We start from the raw sequence: 23,038 nt of genomic DNA, 5'->3' as shown, positions 1-23,038 counted from the left end.
AAAATTCCAATCCTTAATTCTGTAATTTTAAAGTCCATTCATACATTTTTTTTTAAATCAAAAGGTGCAGTGATTGTCTCTTAACAAATAAGATTTTCAGAAGCACTTGTGTTGGCATAATTCTGTTCCCTCTGAGGTTACTAGGAGTTTTCCTTCCATGGAAGCAGAATTAAGGCAATCCTGAACACTTCTCAAAATTCTACATAATTATTTCATAAATTAAAAACTGTAAACATTGCTCTACAATTGGTAACCAGCAGATGCCATTTTACATTAAATTGTTTTAGGCTTAAATCTTAATTAGCATTAAAAGTTGTGAACCAAAGTATAAATGCTGGAGAAATTTACATGGAGACAAAAACATCAAGTAACATTTTAGACTAGACTTTACCTCCGCAGAACTACAACTAGCATTAGTCATGAATTCCCACAGAAGCTGGTGTATATTTCTGAGATATATGAAAGCTATATATTTAAAAGACACAAATGTTCTGTATGCTATACAGTGCAACAAACTAATGGAATAAGGTTAATACCCAGATAAGAATATGTAGTTATTGAAAAAAACAACACCACAAATTCCAAGGTTGTAAGGTTTTCTCCCAGATTTTGCAGTTACACAGAATGGAATATGACTTCTAAAAATGGTCTGGTTTTCAGAGGTACTGAGCACTTCCTTCTATGAGAAGCGTAGGTGTTCAAAACCTCTGGGGAGGAAAAATCAGACTGGAGAGGTTTACCTCTTTTGACTGCAATGGTAGCCCTTATAATGTAAACCGAACTGTTGTCCAAATGTGCCAGACAATTGTACTAAGTGTGAGTGTCACTATTTATCCCACTGGAGTGAGAACTCTGAAGCCTGATTATGATCACTGGAGGGCCAGCATTACCATTTAATTGCTGGTGGTTCTACTAAATAGAGCACAGCCTATCTAGCATGAGTGGACTACCTGCACAATCCTACTGTTTTATTGATGGGATGCTGAAAGGTTTTGAACAACACTGCTGAACACTCAAAAATCATTATTTTGTATCCAGATTTCTGCTCTTTTCAGTACATATTGTGAACTAAAACAGCTCAATTTCACTAATCAATCCAGGTAAATTGGCTTTTTCCCTCATTAAAGACAGTAATTTTTTGCAACCGTTTTAACAGATTATGGAGGAAAAACTTAAGTACAAAGTGAGTACACTTTTCCTCTAAAAGCACTTTAAGTGTTCTGTTAATTTATGTAAAAGACTATTCTGACTTTCAGTCATTGTTTCCCTTTTGTTTGATTATAGGGTCAATGAATACTCTAATGATATTGATATTAGGAAATAACTTGGATAGATCTCAATTAGATTTCTTTTTTTAATAAGATGCATTACACAGGAGATATCTGCACTCTGAAAGAAGCAACACTACAATCCGGTTTGCACTTGCACTACCTTTTATGATATTTACAGAAGCTGGCCCCCAGACTAGTTTAGGGGTAGTAAAATAGGTTTAGGTTTAAACAAGCATCAGTGAAACAGATTGCCAGATAAGACAGAAAGACAAAGTAAGTATTACTGGAGTGCCTAGGAACACTATTCAAGGACTGTTGTGCTGGGTCCTATACAAACATAGAACAAAAAGATCATCCCTAAAAATGTATCTTTATGGCTGCTGATCAAAGTAACTCACTGAATTTAATGTAATGCAGAACTGAAACTAAAAAGGTTGCTACCTTAAGCTTACTCCTATGAAGATGCATATAAATACGTATTTCTCTCATAAGTACTGCCTACTACATTTACCCAAGACAAATGGGGTACAAATATCATCATAGTCTCTGTCCAGACCATGCACGTTATATTTTCAGCCTTTAATGAATGTGTTATGGATTTTTTATTACAAAAGTCAAATGAAACAATTCTAAAAGCCAAAAACATTCACTGCACTGGAACATCTGGACTATACTTGGATTTGTTGACACAAAAGTGAAAAATACCAGGCTGACTTTAACAGGATGCTGTGTCCCAGTTACCTTTTGCAGAGGAAAGAGCTATTTGGGTAGAAAAGCTTTGAAGTTTTAAATGGTCTGAAATTTAAAAGTTTGACATTAGATGCCTACTCCGCCCACCCCCGCTTTCTGATTAAATCTAGATCATTTCATGAAAGCTATTTTTATGCCCAGCACATAAAAATAGAGGATAGTCTGAGGGTTTAAAAAAAAAAAAAAACACACTCTGGCTGCTGCCCTCAAATAGGCTGGAAATAGTCCAATACTGACATTTTTTAAAGACAGGTTACACAGATTTTTTTAAACAAAATAATGAAGTCAACTCTAACAGACAAGTTACAAGCAGGTATGGCATAAACTTAATTAAACTCCGATTTATTAATAACTTGTGTTATACCCTCACATGGTTGCAGGTTTCCATTACCTTTAATTTTCTTTACAAAATATAAAGGCCAAATACTCCAGGAAAGGTGACATATCTTGCACAAATAATTTCACACAGATCTACTGTTCTGTTATAAATCACTCATAAGACATGTATAAATTTCTGTTAGCTTCCTATTTGTTTTCAGAAAGTGAGGCTCCCGCAGCCTGGTCCTCATTTCTACTCCCCAACAACTCCTCCACCGTTGTACTTCCTGCTCTAAAGCTACCCATGAGAATGAATGCCCTTTACTCAATGGTGTGTGGTCCAAGAGCTACTTTAACTCCTTTCATTGTAAAAAAACTGAATTGGGAGGGATCTGTGTTATTTAGCGTCTTTATTAATGACCTGGATGTAGGGATATAGGAACAAACTGATCAAGTGTGCAGATGACACAAACCTTGGGCAGGACGGGTTTGCAAAAACTCTGGAGGATACAGCTAAAATTCAGAGGGATCTTGATAAACTGGAGAACTGGGAAATAGACAACAAAATGAAATTCAGCAAAGACAAATGCTGGGTGCTTTGGTCAAATGACCAAATACAGAATGGGGGAATAACGGGCTTGAACTAAAGCATATCTCACAAATGTGTGGATGGAATCCACATAGCTGCTCTGCAAATGTCAAGAAGAGGTATTTCTTGAAGCGATGCCATTGATACCACTTGTGCTCTCTCTCACCCCCAGGAGGGGGAGGAAAATTAGACCGCTTATGGAAGAGTAAGATATAGATCCTCTGAGAGGAAACAGCTTGGCCTCAAACTTTCAGCTATGGCAATAAATCGAGAGATTTTCTGATTGCTTTTGTTCTTTGCAGGTAAAAGGACAGGGCTCGTTGCATAGAGGGAATGAAGTCTCCTCTCTTTTTCAGATGCATGTGCTTTTGCGGATGGAGGGGGAACACAAGTAAGTGGATTAACTGGTTCAAGTGAAACTCAAACTGCTCTGGGGTGAACTTTGGATGTAAACACGAGACTTTGTCTCCATATAAAATAGCATAAGGAGGGTCCACCATCAGTGTTACAAGCTCACCCACTCTCCTGGCTGAAATCATTGTGATCAGGAACGCAACCTGCACAGATAGGAGAGACATGGAACATGTAGTTAGTGGTTCGATGGGAGGCTTAGTAAGCAACAGAAGAACAAAGTTTAAATCCCACTGAGGAGTAGGCTTCCTTACTGGTGGAAAGGTTCTGATCAGACTCTTACAGAATCTGGTAATCAGTTAATGAGTGAGAATTAAATTACCATATGCAGGTGGGTGGTATGCATGGATTGGTGCCAGGTGGATCCATAAAGAGTTGATGGGAAGGCTTGATGTTGTTTCCAGGGAAAGAAGATAGTCCAGAATAAGGCAATACCCACAGCCTCTGGTGATTTAAGTTTCTGTTGTGTCCAGAGAAACACTTCTACTTAGCTGCCTAGAATTTTCTAGTGGAATCTTTTCTGCAATTAGTAAGAAAGCTTTGCAGACTTCAGAGAGCTCCAAAACAAGGATGATGTAGATTTGAGGTAGACCCTCATGGGGGTGGGTTTTTTACAGCACTGGGAGAGCTCCCTTATTTAGTCACCATCTTGCTGGAAGTCTTGAACCAAACTTGCTAGATTAAGTTTTACTTTTAGATGTGTTTTCACTTTTATTTGCTTGTAACCCTTTCTAAACTTTCTCTCTTATACCTGAACTCATTTAAAATCCTATCTTCTTTTGTTAATAAACAATACTCTGTATTGAAAATGGTTGGGCCCAACTATGAATCTGAGAAAGCATCTGAGTGTGTGGTGAATGTCCAAGTGAAAATACATGTCCTTCATACTGAGAGCTGTAAACCACAAACCTTTTTCTAGGGATCGGATTATAAAATGCCAGGGTAACCATGCAAAATTTCTGCTTGTGAATACAGCCGTTGAGATAGTGGAGATTGAGGATGGTCTCCCTCCACTGTTCTTTCTGGATACTAGTAAGTAAGGTGAGTAAAAACCCCTTTCGTTGGTGCTGATCAGGTACCCATTCTATTACTCCTCGCTGCAAGGAGGATTCTACTTCTCATTTGAGAATCTCCTTGTGAGAATGGCCCTGAAAAGGGGTGGTAATGGGGAGGGGAGCAGGTAGGGAAATTTCATCGCATAGCCAGAATGGATGATATTTAGTACCCACTTGTCTGTTTCTGCATTCCTAGTGTGGGAAGGAAAGGGTATGTGGGAATCCGTAAGTGTTAGCATCATTGGTTTGCACTCTCCAACTCCCATCAAAAATATCATTTCAATGGAGGCTGGGATTGGGACGATGATGTTTCTGCAGAAGGTGCAGGGAAAATGAACCTGTTGCCTTTTATGCGTGCCTTACAAGGTCGGTGGTGGTAAAACTTTTGAGCCATCAGTCTAGGCTTGTATGATGTCATGTTGAACTTTCTCTTCGGGGCAAGTCTATATATACTCCCAGGGATCAGAGAGTGATGATGGAGATGCAGATGGAGTGAGATGGAGATGCAGGGGTGACTGCTTCATCTGGAGACAACGAGGACAATCTCACTGGATCCTGCTCATACTCCTTCTCCTTCAATGGGGCATGAAGAGGCTCTGGCTGTCCTCTTGGAGAGGAAGGGTGGACTGACCCCCTAGCAGATCGTGTTGCCTCCACAGGTTGGTACGCGTCCCACGGTCCCCAATATGGCCAGGAACATGGGTCACAGGTGGCTGCAGAGATCTCCACGGCATGGGGTACCCACCCACAGTTCCAAGGCAGGTAATGTGATGGAGGTTGGCTCCAAACTGGTCTGGGTCCCCTGTCTGGGAAAGCATGCCTCAGAGGAGCCGTCTGTTGGTTGAGTACTTTAGAGTCTCCCAAGAGAGAAAATGCCAATTCTGAATCAAGTGGTGGTATCAATGGTTCTGGTGGAGGGAAACCAAGGCTAGACAATGGACTAGGAGACAGACTTCTTCCTTTAGTTGTATCTCCTGGTGGAGTCAGGGCTCTAGCCCAAGTTAATTCTTCAGTGAAGACATACCCAGAGTGAGTTTTCACTTACACTTTCCTATTACACATTAAGGGTATGTCTACCCTGCAAAAAAAGGTTTATTTCTTAACCCAGGTTAGTTAACTTGGGTAAAACAGTGAAGACAGACGAGTCTTCACTTTTATTTTAAGGTAACTCAATTCGAAGTTAGTGAACCAAAATTAAGAACTCACTTTTTTTTTTTTTTTTTTTGCAGGATCGATGTACCCTAAATCCCTAGTCTTCCCTGTCCCATAACCTCAATGCACAGCTCCCAAAAACCATCTAACGAATGACTATCATAGAAACAATGTTTTTACAGATGAAATAATAGTATTAATCCCAAAATCAAAGCCCCAAATGGTTGCAAAACCAGCTAAGCTGGCATCTAGAAATTAAATTAGATAATACTACCCCACTGAGTCTGAAATTATGAATATCCTATTTGAACCTTGAAGTTAGATCATACCTGCTGTCCAAAACTACAGACCACTCAGCATGAAAAAACATGCTAGTAGTTCCTAATCAGCCTTTATACTTGGCCATACTATACCAGTGTCATAAATGTAAAAAAGTGTAACTACACTGCTCATGCGCTTCCGATGAGTAAATGAATGATCATACAGCATCCCTCATCCTCCTTCCTACTCTTATTACATCATATCTGAAATTAGATAAGAGTTCTTAAGGCAGGGACCAAATCTTTTTTTGCACTCTGAGCACCTCGCATAATTTTAGGTGCTGTAAGTTAATATATGGTCATATTTTAATTTTGTTCTTTTCTGGAATGTTTAATACACTCAGTGAGCAATGTTTTTACATTTTGCCTCCACACAGGGTCATGCACAATGACAGTTAATTCCACAACATAAAGCATGGGTGACAAAAATAAAAAACACTGAGCTCAATTAATTTATCACACTTTTTACTGAGGAATTATTTCTAAAGTTAGCAATGACAGTAACACCACTATCAGACTTTCCAATATATATTGCTATTATACAGCCCCGCCTTCCAAATCCACAGAAGCCTATTATAAATAACTTCTATAATATCTATATAATCAGAACAGTTTCCATAAATAGCTCTGCTCATCAATCCACAGAGCAGCCATGGCACCAGTTTATGCATCTGTCTTGCAATGTTCTCCGTCACAGGAGTGCAATTATAATGCAATCAGCAGGCATAAAGAAAACAAAAAACAAGTCATTCTTATATAAAGCAGAGCACTGAAAATTGTTTTCTTAAACCAGATTCTCTGTCATTTGCATATGTCTCCAAGGCTCAGTGATTGGTTTTGCTAGCACAAATCCTTATATCTATTATTTCGAGACTAGTCAGTTGGTTGTTACTGCACAGCTTTTAAGCAGACGATAATCAGCAGGGTACTGACTCCATTTCGCTGGATGTAGCAATATTTCTGCTTTGTATTACAAAATTTTGTTATGCAATCTGAAAGCTGGGGAACGGGAATGAAAAAGTGCTGATGAAAAAGTACATCAGCAAAATGTTGTAATTTAGAAACCAAAGCAATTTCTCACCTGCACATCACTAGTGAACTTGCTCAACTGTGTCTTATGTTACGTGTTGATGTGTAACACAAATACCATGCAAATTTCCAGCTGTACTTCAAGCAGTGTTTACAATGAGAAAAGTGGCAGACAGATAACAGAAGACTACCATCTCTCTAACAGTCACGCAAAGACTCATTCATATTTTTAAAAATCCTTATTTATATTTTAAAATCTTAAAATCAGTTGTAAAAACAATTTCCCCACCTACCTACCAAGTTAGTGCTGAATTAAAGCCTTTAAGAAGAGAGTATGAAATTAACTGTATTTTCCTTGAGGTGACTCCACAGGAATTTTTGGCCTGAAAGGGACAGTTTATTTAATTAGTGGCAATTGTTTAAAGTGTTGCAAACAGGTCTCTTAGCAGGAATTAAAATGTGATCACTATCGACTTTGGATAGAGTTCTTTCTTTGACAAATCCAAGTAGCTTGAGAGATCAAATGAAGCCTAGTTAACTTACTCATGCTTTACTTTTTACAGCGCCAAGTCCTGGAGAATATGTAAGCCCCTTTGTTTTCAGTCTAAAGCTATTTTGACCAGGGGAAAGGAGAAAAAAAAAAAAAAAAATCACAAAAAGTATACTCTTTCCCCCCCCCCACCGCCCCCGATTTTCACCCTACTTTTCTATCATTCAAATATATATATATAAAAAATAAGCTTGTTTCATTAAGAAAACACAATACATTGCATGAGCTATATGTATTATGATAATACATTACTCTGTGTATACATCAAAGCTACCTGTTGAAATAAGGCTATGTATTAGTCTAGAACAGGGTTCTCAGACAAATTATTTGATGGCCTCGAGTATGGCCATCAACTCTTGCTGGTGCAGCTCTCACCACTATTTCCTAAAATACTTAATTAGTTTTAGGAAAAACAAATAAATATGCACATATACACATCCAAATCTTTGTAATTTATTTATTGCTAGCTAGTAAGTCTGTTGTGAAAAGTGGTATTAAACATACAAGTATCACTATTCACCGCAGACTTACTCAGCCCTGCCAAGCCTGGGGACAAATTAAACCCTAGAAGGGGGAGAGGCAGCGGCGGGACTGAGCCGAAAACCACATGACTGGAGCCTGAAGCCCCACCGCCAGAGACTGCCATGCTGCAACCCCAGGGCTGAAGCCCAAAGTCTGAGCCCCACACTCCTGCGAAAATGGGGAACTCACTGGCTGCCTGCTCCTCCAGCGTTGTGCCCCAGGTGTCTCCAGAGGGGGGCAGGGCCCAACTGCTGTTGGCAGCACCAGCAATCAACACCAAGGCGGTGCACCCAGGAGCAAGAGGGAGCGGGAAGGACTTCTCCTTTGCTCCCTCCCCTCCAATCATTGCCCAGGAGGCTGTGACCGCAAGAAAAGCCCCTGGTGGGCCACATGCAGCCACAGTGCTCGCATTTGAGAAATGCTTATCTAGAAGATACACACAACAAACAAACAGACATGCACACAAGTTCTGTAGTGTGCGCATCTGAACGTACTGATGAATCTCATGCCCACCACATGCACATTTCAAACTGTTAGATAACGGTTTAAAGATTTGACACACTAAAATGGGAACACACGGAAGTATTCAAAAGTTTTAAAAAACAAAAACAGGAGAAAGATGAAGTGGAGTGTATGCTCTGCAAATGGTGTAGCACAATTCTTAAATGTAAATATTTATAGGCTAAGAATTCTAAGCCTACAACAGTAAACTGTTTATTCAAACAAAAAGTTTTATTTGGGGATTAGAGATGTATTGTTTTCTTAAACTCAGAGGTGGTATTGTGTTTTGGGAGTTCTCTTTTAGTTCTGCAGCAAACCACATTGAATTCCATTCATCAAAAGCATTAATCTACTGAATACCTCCCCCCCAGGTCCTTCCGTCTATCAAAATAAACCCCAATATTTACCTAGAAAAAGTATTAATAGTTTTTTGCATAGATTTTCACCTGTTTTTGTAGTAATAAACACTGATAATATTCCTGAGAAAAATTTAATAAAATAAAAACTGAAAACAAAGAATATACCATTTCAGTTTAGAAACAAATAATGGAAGCAATACAGCATTGTCCTTTCAGAAAGTACTCTGTTTTCCAAAGTAGTGTCAAAATTGTTAAACACGGTAATGATTCACATTTCCTAGCAAAAATGAAGAATTCTTCATGTGTGTCTTAAAGTTTTAACTTTGCTCTTAAAGTTCCAGTAGGAAGAAGTTACTTGTCAATCTGTTATCTAGAAAAGACCACAAATGGTATTTATGCTGTATCTAGAAACAAAATTGCAAGTTACTAACTATGATAAACACTAGCTAAGTAACTCACATCTACTGAAACAGTGAAGTCGGCCTCTGAACCACAAAGCTCGTGACCATTCCCCTTCTCCTCCAGCCACTGGGGACTTATGTCAAAAATAATTTAAACTTTCAGTTCAAAAATGTTTCTAGAACCTTCATCAGGAAGAAAAGCATCCAACAGTGTACATTTATTATTAGTCCCTGATTTCCCCTCAAAGATCATAAGTTATTCACAGCCTGCACTCTACAGTTGGCCAGAGGAGACTTTTAGGACTCATGAAACACACAACTGCAGGATCGTCTTTAAGAGGAAGGAGGAAATGGAACAGCAGGTAAAGGGCAGAACAGTTTGTATGTGTGAGCAGGAGAGGGGATACCCAAGCTGACACCAATGCTAGTTCCTTCCTAGCATATTGCTAATTATGCCCAGAGTTGCACAGGACTGAAAGCATCAGCAGAAGACTACGGAGTTGCACCGGTGTAAACAAAAGCAGAATCTAACCTACAGAATTCATTACGGATGGTGTATGAATACGACACAATGAAGTTTAACCTCCAGCTTTTAGGCTGAGTGTGCAGGACTGGAGAGTGACAAAAACTTCTCAGTACATTGAACAGATCTGCTCTGGAAGTCACTGTCAAGAACATAGAACTTCTTACCAGATGTTGCAGGGACTCCAATTTTACCAACAGAGAAAGTAATTGTAAAAGAACAGTATTTTATATTATTGTATCTAGTCAAGGATTCCAATTTATTTTAAAAAGCCTAATTTTGAAGTTGTTCATTAGTAGCACACACTTCTTACAGATGAAATGTATTCATGTACAATCGGAACATTTTTGTACTCTCTTATCTCATAATATAAAAATTTGTCTAAGAATAAAACATGCAAGTTCTGCTTGTGAGAAGTAAAAGCCAAATTCAGGAGGACTTATCCAATGAAATCTTTAATTCAAAAAAGTTCATTTTGAACTATTTATACATCTATTTAACACTTAAAGGTGTATCTCATGGGATTCATGGAAGAAAGTGGATCAAAATACAGCAATGTAATGTGAAAGCTGACAAAATTCTGGAAAAGAATCTCAGGGAAAAATTATCCCATTCAATAACCATTCAAAAGGTAAACATTTCAGTACTCCAGTACCTTATGATTAAATTTCATGGAAATATAGGATGGTTCAAATATATATTTCATAAGTATAAGTTAGTTCTACTTGTCTGCATAATCTCAAGTGAACCTAATTCAAATTCTTCATAATTTGAATAAAAATATAGGTCAATTCTAGGATACCATTAGACATGCTGTGAAACCCTATTTGAAAAATAAATTCCTTACCAAGCCATATAAAGTAAAATCCTGTTATGACAAACATATTGTATAGTCCTATTTCAGTGGTCCCCAAACTTTTCTCCTATCGTGTTGCGCCGCGCCCTGCCCTGCCCCCTTACCTGTAATGGAACCTGTGGGTCCCCACTCCTGGGAGCTCAGCTGCAGCTGGAGCGGAGCTGGGGGCAAGGCCAGAGCAGAGCTGGGTCACACTCCCTCCCTGCTCTCTCGGGGGGGGCGGCTGGCCCAGGCCTTGCTGTGCCTCCCCCCCAAACATTCCTCCATAGCCCACAGTTTGGGGACCACTGTCCTATTTCATTTTAATATATTTTAGTACAACAAAGCCCATGTTTTATCCCAACTAAAACCTTATCGGTCTCCATGATGGTGCATTATCCCATGATAGCATATATTAATTTAACGGACTACCACTTTAAGTGAAACTTTCACCCTCTATATCCACCTTTTAATTACAAAGGCAAAAAAAAATTTTATCACGAGACAATAAGTATTTCAAATGTAGTTGTATGCTCATTATTCACGGGACTATACTTCAATTATTTTTTTCCCCATGTTTCAGATACCCATCAGGCTGGCAAAAGGGGAAGAAGAATTTCTCTCCACAGAGACACTTATTTTTTCCATGCCAAAGAGGAATTCCATATCTATTCTATCTCAATACAGACAACCTTTTGAAGTCACTAGACCCAGAGTTCTTACCATTCTAATATCAAACTAGTCACATCGGCAAAGAGTTAAGGAATAAAACTATCTGGACTGTTGAATACCAAGATTGAGTGTTCTCTTTAATGATGTTCTGAAATAAGTGTGAACACAACCCAATGCAACGAAGTTTAATTTTTCCCTATAAAGGAGTCATAATGCCTAACTTTGTACATATCCTCTCTCCTTTGTTTTAACTTAGTTTATATATTTTTAGAAATCTACAATAGATTATTATAACTTTAATACAAATGATTATATAAATTTTCAAATGCATCTTCATAACACAAAGCTAATCTTTCATTTAAAAAAATTCCTGATGCAAATATTAAAATGATCATAAAAAATCATTTAAACCTTTGCGACCTTTAGAATTATATAGTACAGGCAGAGCCAAAAACAATTGCTACTTCTTTTGTTAAGTTTATTGTAAAGATACAGGATGATGAATTCTTGTTATGTAAGCTTGATTTTAAAAAAATTATAAAGTTTTCAGGCCAAATTCTTGGCTGGTGGAAACAGGTCCAGCATGCATTTATACCAGCAGAAAATCTGGCCTATTTCAGTCTTACAGTTCTTTAAAGGTCAGAGCAGTATAGTTCAATAACATGGGATCCTTCTTTATCCCAGCCCAATCCATTTTTCTTAGCACAGCAGCTGGCACCATACCGGCAACAACACTGCAGAACCATCCACAAAAGTCCTGCAGTGCTGACCACTTCATGTACGGTAAAGTAGTATATTTGTTTTCATGTTACTTGGAATTCATGAAAACTGAAAAATAAGTATGATCACAATTCACACCAGCTCTGTTAAAACATGACAGGCTAAATTTTCTTGTTCACACACTTCTAAGATCAGGCAAGTAGGAACTGTGCTGGTATAAAATTCTTAAGTGTGGGTTGGGGTTTTTTTGCATATTACTAATCTATTTTGTTGATATATTCAAAAATGCATATTTTTTCTTATTGCTGACAGAGAAGGGGAAAGCAGAAGGGTCAGACTGTGAGGCTGAAGTGGTGTAACACTGCATCAATGGCTGGCACCAATAGTCCTCCTGCTGCAGGGACACCTGCATTATTACTGCAGTGTCACCGTTTCTACTGAATATAAAAAGAAAGTGTTGGTGTGTATGCACACAAATCTCTCCTCTCCATTGAGTACAAGGAAAAAGACACAAACAGCTATACAGATGGTGAAGTTTCGAGGAAAAATAGCTGTATTCTACCAATTATTTCTGCATCTCAAATACACCACCCATTTAGTCCGATATGCTGCAGCTCTTATTCTGTGAGACAGACAGCAGCACCAATGAAATGAAGCCAAGCTTCTGGCATCAATTTACCAGGATGATCCAAAAAATTCTAAAAGCTTAGTATATCCTGGTGTTCGTATGAGACAATTATGTGCTTGTCCGTACATGACACGTGAAGCTTTCTTGCTGAAGTTAATTTTGCAGTTAAGCAATATTTGTCCAAATAAACAGATAATTAGTAAGACACTCCTTAGGAGGCAGACAGTTCCCCAGCCCCACCTTCCCATTTATGGGAACAAAGAATACAATGAAGGATCCCATATGCCCAACAGAATGATTTTACTCTTAAGAAACTGCTGTACCCTTGCAGGATAATTCCCCCCCCCCCCCCCGAAACTGCCTCCCATCATCCCTTTGAATGAAAATTTGGACTACGCTCAGCTTTTCGGAAAAGTAAGTTTTATTTAACATGCTTATACTCCAATCATATATTAGTACAGATTTACAAACCTGGTATATGCAATTTAAATCAATGTCATGGTTAGGGCCCTACCAAATTCACTGTCCATTTTGGTCAATTTCATGGTCATATGAAATTTATAATTTTAAAAATCCTGATTTCAGCTATTTAAACGTGAAATTTCAGTGTTGTAACCGTAGAGGCATGGGCAGGGGAGGGGGGTTTGCAAGGTTATTGTAGAGTGTGTGTGGTACTCCTACCCTTACTTCTGTGCTGTTTCTGGCGGCGGCCCTGCCTTCAGAGCTGGGCAGCTGGAGAGAGGCGGCTGCTGGCCAGGAGCCCAGCTCTGAAGACAGAACCGCCACCAGCAGCAACACAGAAGCAAGGGTGGCATGGTATGGTATTGCCACGCTTACTTCTGACCTGATGCTGGTGGGGTGCCAGGCCAACAGCTGCCACTCTCCAAACACCCAACTCTGAAGGCAGCACAGAAGTAAGGATGGCAATACCTTCCCTAGAACAACCTTGCGACCCCCCTGCAACTTCCTTTTAGGTCAGGACTCCCAATTTGAGAAACGCTGGTCTCCCCTGTGAAACCTGTACAGTATATGGTAAAAGCAAACAAAACACCAGATTTCACAGGGGGACACCGGATTTCACAGTCCATGACGCATTTTTCATGGCCATGAATTTGGTAGGGCCCTAGTTATAGTTAAGTCAGAAAACATCAAATCTGAGAGAGATTTTATAATTATTATAGGGCTTGAAATAGGGCTATATGGTGATTAGGAAACATAGCAAACTGTGTTTGGGCCTTCCAAAATAACCAGTTTCTGCAGAATTTAAACTTTAGTTTGAGATGGACAATTTGAATATAAGACAATAAATATACAGTACTTCCAGTAACAAAAGAATCTGCTAGTCTGGAGCTTGACTGACAGGTTAACCACGCCCACCTAGGCCCTTTTTGCTGCTAACATTCTTAGTTCTGGTGTTCAAACTGCTCTCCCTAAATAAGCCCTGGAAGTCATCAAAGTAAATCTGTTACTTGTGTGCCAAGCTGGAGGAGTCAGGCTCTGAGCTCTTAGATTTTGCTGGAAGTTTTCCTCTCTCTGGAAAACTATCCTGGTCCCTTTCCTCCACTCCCTACCCGCAGTCCTTACCTGGACCACGGTCCACAGGATTAACGTTGCAGCCACAATGTTAACATTGATGCAGATGTGTTATGCTACCTGAAAACATCAGGAGACTGCCCAATCTGAGGTCTCTGCTGACCAGGGAGTGAAGTTAAGTGGTTAGACTGAATCTCCTCATGCAGTCTTCAGTACCTGACCAGGCAGCTCTCTACAGAGAGTAAAGTCTAGCACAAACATGGGCAAATATAGGGCATATGAGATATGTGGCCAGACTAGTTGAAGGGGATCTACCTAGCACCTGAGAACTTGCTGCCCTCATCCTCTGCACTGGTCACCCAAATCCAGCAACATACTTTGACTCCAGTAACCCTGGCTTCTCAAAACTGTCCTGTCAAACAGCACTCATCTGCTTGGAGATGTATGTTGCTTAACGAGTGTTTGTGTGGTCATATTACAGTCCATGACCAGCTCCTTACAGCTATTATAAGGATTATTCCTGGAGGGAGCCTACACCTGAGACTCCTCTAGCTAACCAGACTCTTCATTCAGATACACTACAGTATCCTGGGAATAAGCCCCTCCTAACAGACTCAAATGGCTTTTTGGATTCTTCCCCATCCCCCCGGGCTTCCCTTCTAGTGAACAACAACAACAAAGCTTCCCAAAAGATCTAAAAACTAGAGGCCTCTTCCGCCTCCTCTGCAGAGTGTGAATCTTCTTCCTCGGACTCCTGGAAACTCAGAATTCAAATCTTTTGACACTAGGATTTTGATTACACTTAAGGTTCTGGTTATACAAAAGAGAAAAAGACCTCAGGGCCTGAGACACTTCTGCTAAGGTTCCCCATTAGAAAGAGCACTTAACTCTTTGGAGCAGGTACCGAACAGCTCAGTAGAAGAAAGAGTCCACTCCGAAAGGCTATGTTAAACTGCATAAAATCCCTATAGAAAAGCACAACAGATTTGACTCCATCTTTATACAAAAAGAAAAGGAGTTCTTTTTGCGAGTACAGACTAACACGGCTGTTACTTTTAAACCCATCTTTATACAGTGGACCTACAAGATCTCCTCAGTTACGACCACTATTCCTGTTAAGGCTGTTATTGCCGGGAAAGAGCTCTATTTAAACTTTGGTCCACTGGGGCTTACTTAAAAGGGACTAACACTAATGGTGTTGTGCCTCCCTCATCCTACCTTTCAGCCAAAAACAAAGTTTGTGAGTAACTTTGGGAAAGCGAGTTCAGGGAGGAGAAGGGAAAAAAAAAAGAAAAAAAAAAGCTTTCCAAGCAGCTTCTTTCCCCTACCTCCATCCATGTTTCTTTGTCATTGCCTCTGGCCTTGATCATATACTGCATGGGTGGGTTTAATGGATAAATTCTCAATACAGAAGTCTCTAATCCATAAACAGAACACTCTGCTACGTAGGTAGACCACTGATAAAATGATCAGTCAGTTTAAGGCTGGGTCTTCACACAAACTTGCACTGAAATAATTAAATCAATTTCGTTCACAACTTGTTATTTTGGTACAAGATTGTTCCAGGTGCACACTTATTTCAGGAAGTGCCCAATCACAGTTTAGCTTAAGTTGGTTTCCTCTATCAAAGCCTATACGTTAAGGCCATGTCTACACTATGGGACATTGTTGTAGCTATGCTGACATAAAGCCAGCTGTGTAGACATAGCCTACAATGACAGAAATGGTCCTTCCATTGCTGTAGGAACACTGCCTCCCCGAGCAAAGGTAGCCAGATTGACTGAAGCACTCCATCTACCTTTCTGCACCTGCACCAGGAGTTTAGTCACCATAGCTACAGAACTCAGTGATGTGGCTTTTTCACACCCCTGAGTGGGGCAGCCATGATTATCTAAATGTTAAGTGCAGATCAGGCCTCAGTCTGAAACAATGTTCCCTATTTTGATTAACCCTGTTTTCTAAATTCGCCTCCTGCTACAATCCTCCTTTAAGAGGAATTATCATTCAATCTTTGTAGCTCTTCGAGAAGCCATTTTCTGTTTCACTCCCTTAGGCTTTCCTGTAATGTATTAAGACATTTAACTCCCATAAATGAGAGAATGGGGTTATTTAGAACAATCAGAGGTTGCCTAACTTTCCCTGAGCACTATCCTTCATGCGTAACTACTTTTTATAGAATATTGTTGTTTCCTACTCTTTCTTTGCATTGCTACAGCTAAGAGATGTGCTTGATTATAGTTATGGAAGAACACTGTCACACTGTCTCCACAAAGTTCCTGTCCCTGCATCTTTAGGCAGTGAAAATAGTTGTTTTTACATCAAGATAGTTACTTTGAGTTAGCTACCTCAATGTAATATCCTAGTGAAGACAAGATATTGAAGTTTTAACCTCAATGTATAAGGTTGACCTCTACGGCTACATGAAGGTTAAAACTAAAGAGCCTTGTCTCCACTAGGATTTTACTTTGAGATTATCTCAGTGTAGAAAAAACACCCTTTTTCAGTAGTGAGGATGTAACCTTAAGAGATCCAGAAGCAGGTTCAGCAAAGTCTGTGACAAGAAAGCTGCTTAACTAAGTAAATTCTCCCCATCCAGAGGTGGAAGATAGGTGCCTTTATTCCTATGGGTAAAAGTTAGTTTTCCCAGGTGAGCCCAAACCTTCAGCTCCTCATTCCTTAGAGGATGGAGGAATGTTCTCTTTGTCCCTTTACTCATCCCACATGTGTTTTTTCCCTCTTAATATGCCTCTTTATTATGGTACAGATACTTCCTCACTCATCTTTTAACTCAGAGCATATTCAGATTTTTATGGGGCAATTTCCAGCAGTACAGAGATCTGGAAAGCTTCCATTCAGAGGGCATAAGCCTTTAAGAGGTTAAGGTTTTCTGATTCCAAGTCCCTGATTATATAGAGTTAATATTTTCTGGCTGTCCTATGATATACTGGTATAAGTCAGCTGACCACCCAGTGGCCTAGTCATGTCCACATTCTGCCCTGTCCCTGAAAGTGACTACAGTGTTTGTAACTGACTACAACTCCTCCTTCCAGGACTCATTCATGCTTCTACAGCACTCCTGCAGTCACACTATGAAGTTATTCTGCAGGTTTTGCCCTCCCCAGGTTTTCGGCCCTGATTTAATTGTGTAAATGAAAGAAAGGCTTACAAACTCATACACTATTACTGATACTACGGTAGGGCCTAGAGGCCCCCAACCAAGACTGGAATTCTAATGTGCTAAGTACTCTACACACAGTAAGAGCTCACCTGTGTCCTGAAAGCGCTTACAGTCTAAGGGCTGCTCTATAAAGTTGCACTGCTTTAGCTATATCAGGCTATGTCTACACTAGCACTTTTGTTGGTATACTTTAGCCCGGGGGGGTGAAAAAAAACAACCCCAAAAGTGATATAGGTTACACCGACAGAAGCGCCGGTGTGGACAGTGTTATGTTGGTGGGAAAGGCTCTTCTGCCCACATAGCTATCACTGCTCATTTGGGGTGCTTTAATTATGTCGACGGGAGAGCTTTTTCCTGTTGGGATAGAGCGGCTACATAGGAGATACTGAAGCGGTGAAGCTGCATCGGTACAGTCGTGCCGCTTGTAAGCTCTCCAGTGTAGACATGTCCTCAGTGTAGTTAAAGAGGTACAATCCTCCTAGGGTTGGCAAAGTTACCCTGATAAAGTGTTTTTACCAGTATAGCTTATTCTCATACGGGAAGGAAAAGAGGCTATACTTATTTTCGTAAATCATACCACTACCAAATAGTTGAAAGTTGTATCTGCACAACAACATAGCACTCTAGCTGTTACCTGAGCGAGACCTTTTCTTCCTTACTTTAACCAAAGGAACACTATAGCATGCCTGGCCACTGGATGACAATTATTTATGCAATCGTCACTTTAATTTGAAATAAAATGAGATACATGCAACGTATCCAGCCTTAGCTTGACTGTGCATTAGGATATAAAGTCCATTTCTACTTCGGTCTCAGCTGACAACCAACTTATTAATGTCATTGTATAGTGCTAAATGCACAGCTCTTCATATGTTCAAAGTGCTTTACAAACATCAGTCAATATATTCTAATATCATTATGTAAACATTGTATCAAATTAAGTTGCTGGGTAAAATGGAAGTTGGAGACAAGAGAGTGCTATTTAAAATGTGAGGATTTCTAAACAACAAAATTTGGAGGACGTCACGACCTGTGTTACATGGGAGGACAGACTAGATCAGGGGTGGGCAAACTTTTTGGCCCGAGGGCCACATTGGGGTTGCAAAACTACATGTACAGAGGGCCAGGTAGGAAGGCTGTGCCCCCTATCCGACCCATCCCACTTCCCAGCCCCTGACTGCCCCCCTCAGAACCCTCAACCCATCCAACTCCCCCGCTCCTTGTCCCCTGCCCCTAAGCGCCCCCTGGGGCCCCACCCCCTAGCCAACCCCCCCCTGCTCCCTGACTGCCTCGACCCCTATCCACACCCCCACCCCCCCCAGGACTCCCACCCCCTAGCCAACCGCCCTCTGTTCCTTGTCCCCTGACTGCCCCCCAGACTCCTATCCCCGCCTGACAGGCCCCCCGGAACCCCACCCCCTTATCCAACCCCCCCTGCTCCCTGTCCCCCGATTGCCCCCCCCAGAACTTCTGTCCCATCCAACCGCCCTCTGCTCCCTGACTGCCCCCTGGGACCCCGTGCCCCCTCACCATGCTTCTCAAAGCAGCAGGAGCACGCTGCCCGTCAGGAGCCAGCTGCGCTGCCCGGTAGGAGCAGCGAGCCAGAGCGCTGCCCACACGGAGGCATTACTGCAGGGGAGGGGCCAGGGGCTAGCCTCCCCAGCCAGGAGCTCAGGGGCCGAGCAGGACGGTCCCGCAGGCCAGACGCGGCCTGCGGGTCGTAGTTTGACCACCTCTGGACTAGATGATTGCAATGGTCCCTTCTGGCCTTTGAATAAATCCCAGAGATTCTACACAAAACTTAAGAGCCCTATTAACTTAAGAGCCCTATTAACTTCAAATACTGAATAATTTGAGGGCAGGGATTGGTCATGACTACGGCCCACCCCTTCAATCCATACTAGAGTATTTGCCATGATTAGGAAAAGAAACTGTTCTGACATTACATATAGGAACTGCACAGAGAAAGAACAAATGCCATCCAAAATCTGAGAGGGACAAGATGTGGAGGGCTGATATCAGGGCTGATATTTAATAGGAAAAAGTTTTTAAAAAGAATAAAACCCAAAGAACTCTAAAAAGAGGTTCTGGAAAAGGATCTGCTCATTTGAGAGTAGAAGAAGGGAAAGGAAGAAAACAAAAGGGAAATAGGATGCTAAAAATTGTTAATACAAAAATAAAGTAACCCCAGAAGAGGGCGGGGAAGGACTCCCTAGTTGTTTACTGTCTAAACTAAAACACCCAAAACTATCTAAAACTATTTTTAACTATGTAAAGAGGAAGTCTAAAGAAGAGCTCTGAGGACACTGGAGAGTTCCGTGTCAGACCACATGGAGGTAAGAAGGAACTGGAGAGGTGGCTGGTCCAAACTATCCCTTATAGCCTCAGTTCAAAGCATAAGAAGCGAAAGAGCAAAAGCACAGACCAAACGGACGCTCCTAACAAGAATCTTCGAGTCTCAGGCACATGGAGTGCAGGCCTACCCCATACTGGAATACACACAGGGACCAACACTTGAAGAAGTGGTTTGTGATGGTTCAGCTCAAGCCAACGTTTAAGCAAAACTGAAATAAGTCACCAAAACAGCAGTCCACACAGGAGCTTCCGCTGGCTAAAGCAATTTAGTTAAACCTGTGCAAATCCTGTGTAGACAAGGTCCAAGGCACTTAAATCAAAATAAGAGTGTCTACACATAAAAAGTTGCACTTCACCCAGCTCAATTTAGTTCAGTTGAACCGGTGAACATCTGTGTTTAGAGAAGGCCTAAGCCAGTGACCTGATTTTCAAGAGTGCTGAGAACTTAGCACTACCTATAGTTAATGGAAACTGCTTTTCAAAAACAGGGCTTTTGGTAGGTGCCTACATAGAGATACGAGAGCCAAGCTTCAGGCATCTGTTTTTGAAAATATGAGCAAGTTGCTTAGACTGAAAGTGATTTAGAAAGTCTGAATCCTAGTCAGGAAGAGAACCCAGGTCTCCAAAGCCTCAGACCAGTATCGACCACAAGATCATTCTTCCTATAATGGCTTTCTAAGTGATCTCTTCCTTGCTGCCAGAAAGGACACTGGGCTTGTTGCAGTTTGGGGCTAGTCTATACTAAAAAGGCTTTTCCAGTATTGCTATACCAGCAAAGCCCACTAGCAGAAGGGCAATGTATACCAGCAAGAGTTCTTTTGCCTGCATACTTAAACCATCTCCCTGAATGATTTAGCTATATTGGCAAAAGTGTCATTTTGTCAGCATAAAATATGTCTACACAGGGTTTTTTGCTGACATAGCTATGTCAGGTCAGGGGGTAATTTTTTTGTACATTCCTAACAAACTTCACTCTAATGGCAAAAGTTTGTAGTGTAGACCTGGCCTCAGATCTAAGAGACTATATATCCAAGTCTGAGTAAAGGTTGCAGCACATCCACATGTTAGACTAAAATTATTGTTATCCTGCATAAAAGCGTTCTTATAGCTGTGAGGGAAAATAAGTTACCTACTATTTTGCTTCTCTGAAGATATTGCTACCTGAGATTCTCTCTACAAGGTCCTGGCCGCCCAGTTGGGACAGGGCCCCTGTCTTAGCCTGGGAGCACAAGATCCCACTGTAAGAACCCTGTGAGTATGGTACCTTTAAAGAAAAGCATGATACCAAAATATTCACTTCAGAACAGCATATCCAAATTATTGCAGCTGAAATTGCTGCAATTTCAATTGGGGGGGGGGGGAGAGGAGAGAATGTTCATCAGGATTCTATCTGAAACAACCTTCCCCATAAACAATTTAGAGAAATGAGCAGACAACAGCACAAAAAAACAAGGAACAGAGACTTCACATACCACAAGCTTCTTTAATCAATATATTCAAGGGGCCTTTCACAATGGAACAAGGCTTGAAATGCATACTAAGATTTAGTTGGTCAGTACTTCATTTACTATCATTACCTATGCAGTTTAGGGAAAAAAGTGCTGCCCTCCCCACTCCCCCAAACAACCAATTCAATGCTGCTATGAGGCCCTTACCCTGACTCTTGACATCAGTTTATTGCCCAAAATAAGTGCCACAAAGGCCACTGCAATATCTGATAGAACCCGTTTAAACACAAACTTTCAAGTGCTGATTAGTAATAAGTAGGGCTGTCAAGCGATTAAGAAAATTAATTGCGATTAATCGCACTGTTAAACAATAGAATACCATTTACTTAAATATTTTGGATGCTTTCTACATTTTCAAATATATTGATTTCAATTACAACACAGAATACAAAGTGTACAGTGCTCACTTTATATTTATTTCTTATTACAAGTATTTGCACTGTAAAAAACAAAATAGTATATTTCAATTCACCTAATAAAAGTACTGTAGTGCAATCTCTATCATGAAAGTTGAACTTACAAATGTAGAATTATGTTTAAAAAAACCAACAAACCACAACCTGCATTAAAAAATAAAACAATGTAAAATTTTAGAGCCTGCAAGTCCACTCAGTCCTACTTCTTGGGGGGAGGGACAGCTCAGTGGTTTGAGCATTGGCCTGCTAAACCCAAGGTTGAGAGCTCAATCCTTGAGGGGGCCATTTAGGGCTCTGGGGCAAAAATTGGGGATTGGTTCTGCTTTGAGCAGGGGGTTGGACTAGATGACCTCCTGGAGGTCCCTTCCAACCCTGATATTCTAGGATTCTTGTTCAGCCAATCGCTCAGACAAACAAGTTCGTTTACATTTGCAGGAGATAATGCTGCCCGCTTCTTGTTTACAATGTCATCTGAAAGTGATAACAGGCATTCACAGGGCACAGTTGTAGCCGGCTTCGCAAGATATTTACATGCCAGATGTGCTAAAGATTCATATGTTCCTTCATGCTTCAACCACCATTCCAGAGGACATGTGTCCATACTGATGACTGGTTCTGCTCGATAACCATCCAAAGCAGAGAAGACCAATGCATGTTCATTTTCATTATCTGAGTCAGATGCCACCAACAGAAGGTTCCTTTTCTTTTTTGGTGGTTCAGGTTCTATAATTTCTGCATTGGAGTGTTACTCTTAAGACTTCTGAAAGCATGTTCCACATCTTGTCTCTCTCAGATTTTGGATGGCATTTCAGATTCTTAAACCTTGGGTCCAGTGCTATCTTTAGAAATCTCACATTGGTATCTTCTTTGCGTTTTGTCAAATCTGCAGTGAAAGTGTTCTTAAAATGAAGAACATGTCCTGGGTCATCATCCAAGGCTGCTATAACATGAAACACATGGCAGAATGTGGGTAAAACCGAGCAGGAGACATACTATTCTCCCCCAAGGAGTTCAGTCACGAATTTAATTAACACACAATTTTTTTTTAACAAGCATCAGCATGGAAGCACGTCCTATGGAATGATGTCCAAAGCATAAAGGGGCATATGAATGTTTAGCATATATCTGGCACGTAAATACCTTGCAATGCCGGCTACAAATGTGCCATGCAACTGCCTGTTCTCACTTTCTGGTGACATTGTAAATAAGAAGAGGGCAGCATTATCTCCTGTAAATATGAACAAATTTGTCTGTCTGAGTGATTGGCTGAACAAGAAGTAGGACTGAAGTAGTAGGCGCTGAAGTTTTACATTGTTTTGGTTTTGAGTGCAGTTAATGTAACGAACAAAAAAAAATTTACTTTGCAAGTTGCACTTTCATGACAGAGATTGCACTACAGCACTTCTATGGGGTGAATTGAAAAATACTATTTCTTTTATCAT

General features: G+C 40.6%; 1 protein-coding gene across 1 annotated transcript in view; it reads right to left on the bottom strand.

The window, feature by feature from the left end:
* The window catches only part of ANKRD17 (ankyrin repeat domain 17), a 130,167-nt gene that overhangs the window by 68,252 nt on the left and 38,877 nt on the right, over positions 1-23,038 (bottom strand). The gene's annotated exons all lie outside the window — the stretch shown is intronic.

Source organism: Eretmochelys imbricata, chromosome 4 (genome assembly GCF_965152235.1).
Source record: "Eretmochelys imbricata isolate rEreImb1 chromosome 4, rEreImb1.hap1, whole genome shotgun sequence".
Taxonomy (NCBI): Eukaryota; Metazoa; Chordata; order Testudines; family Cheloniidae; genus Eretmochelys; species Eretmochelys imbricata.
The sequence above is the reverse complement of the archived record's forward strand: the minus strand, read 5'-3'. Positions and strand labels throughout refer to the sequence as shown.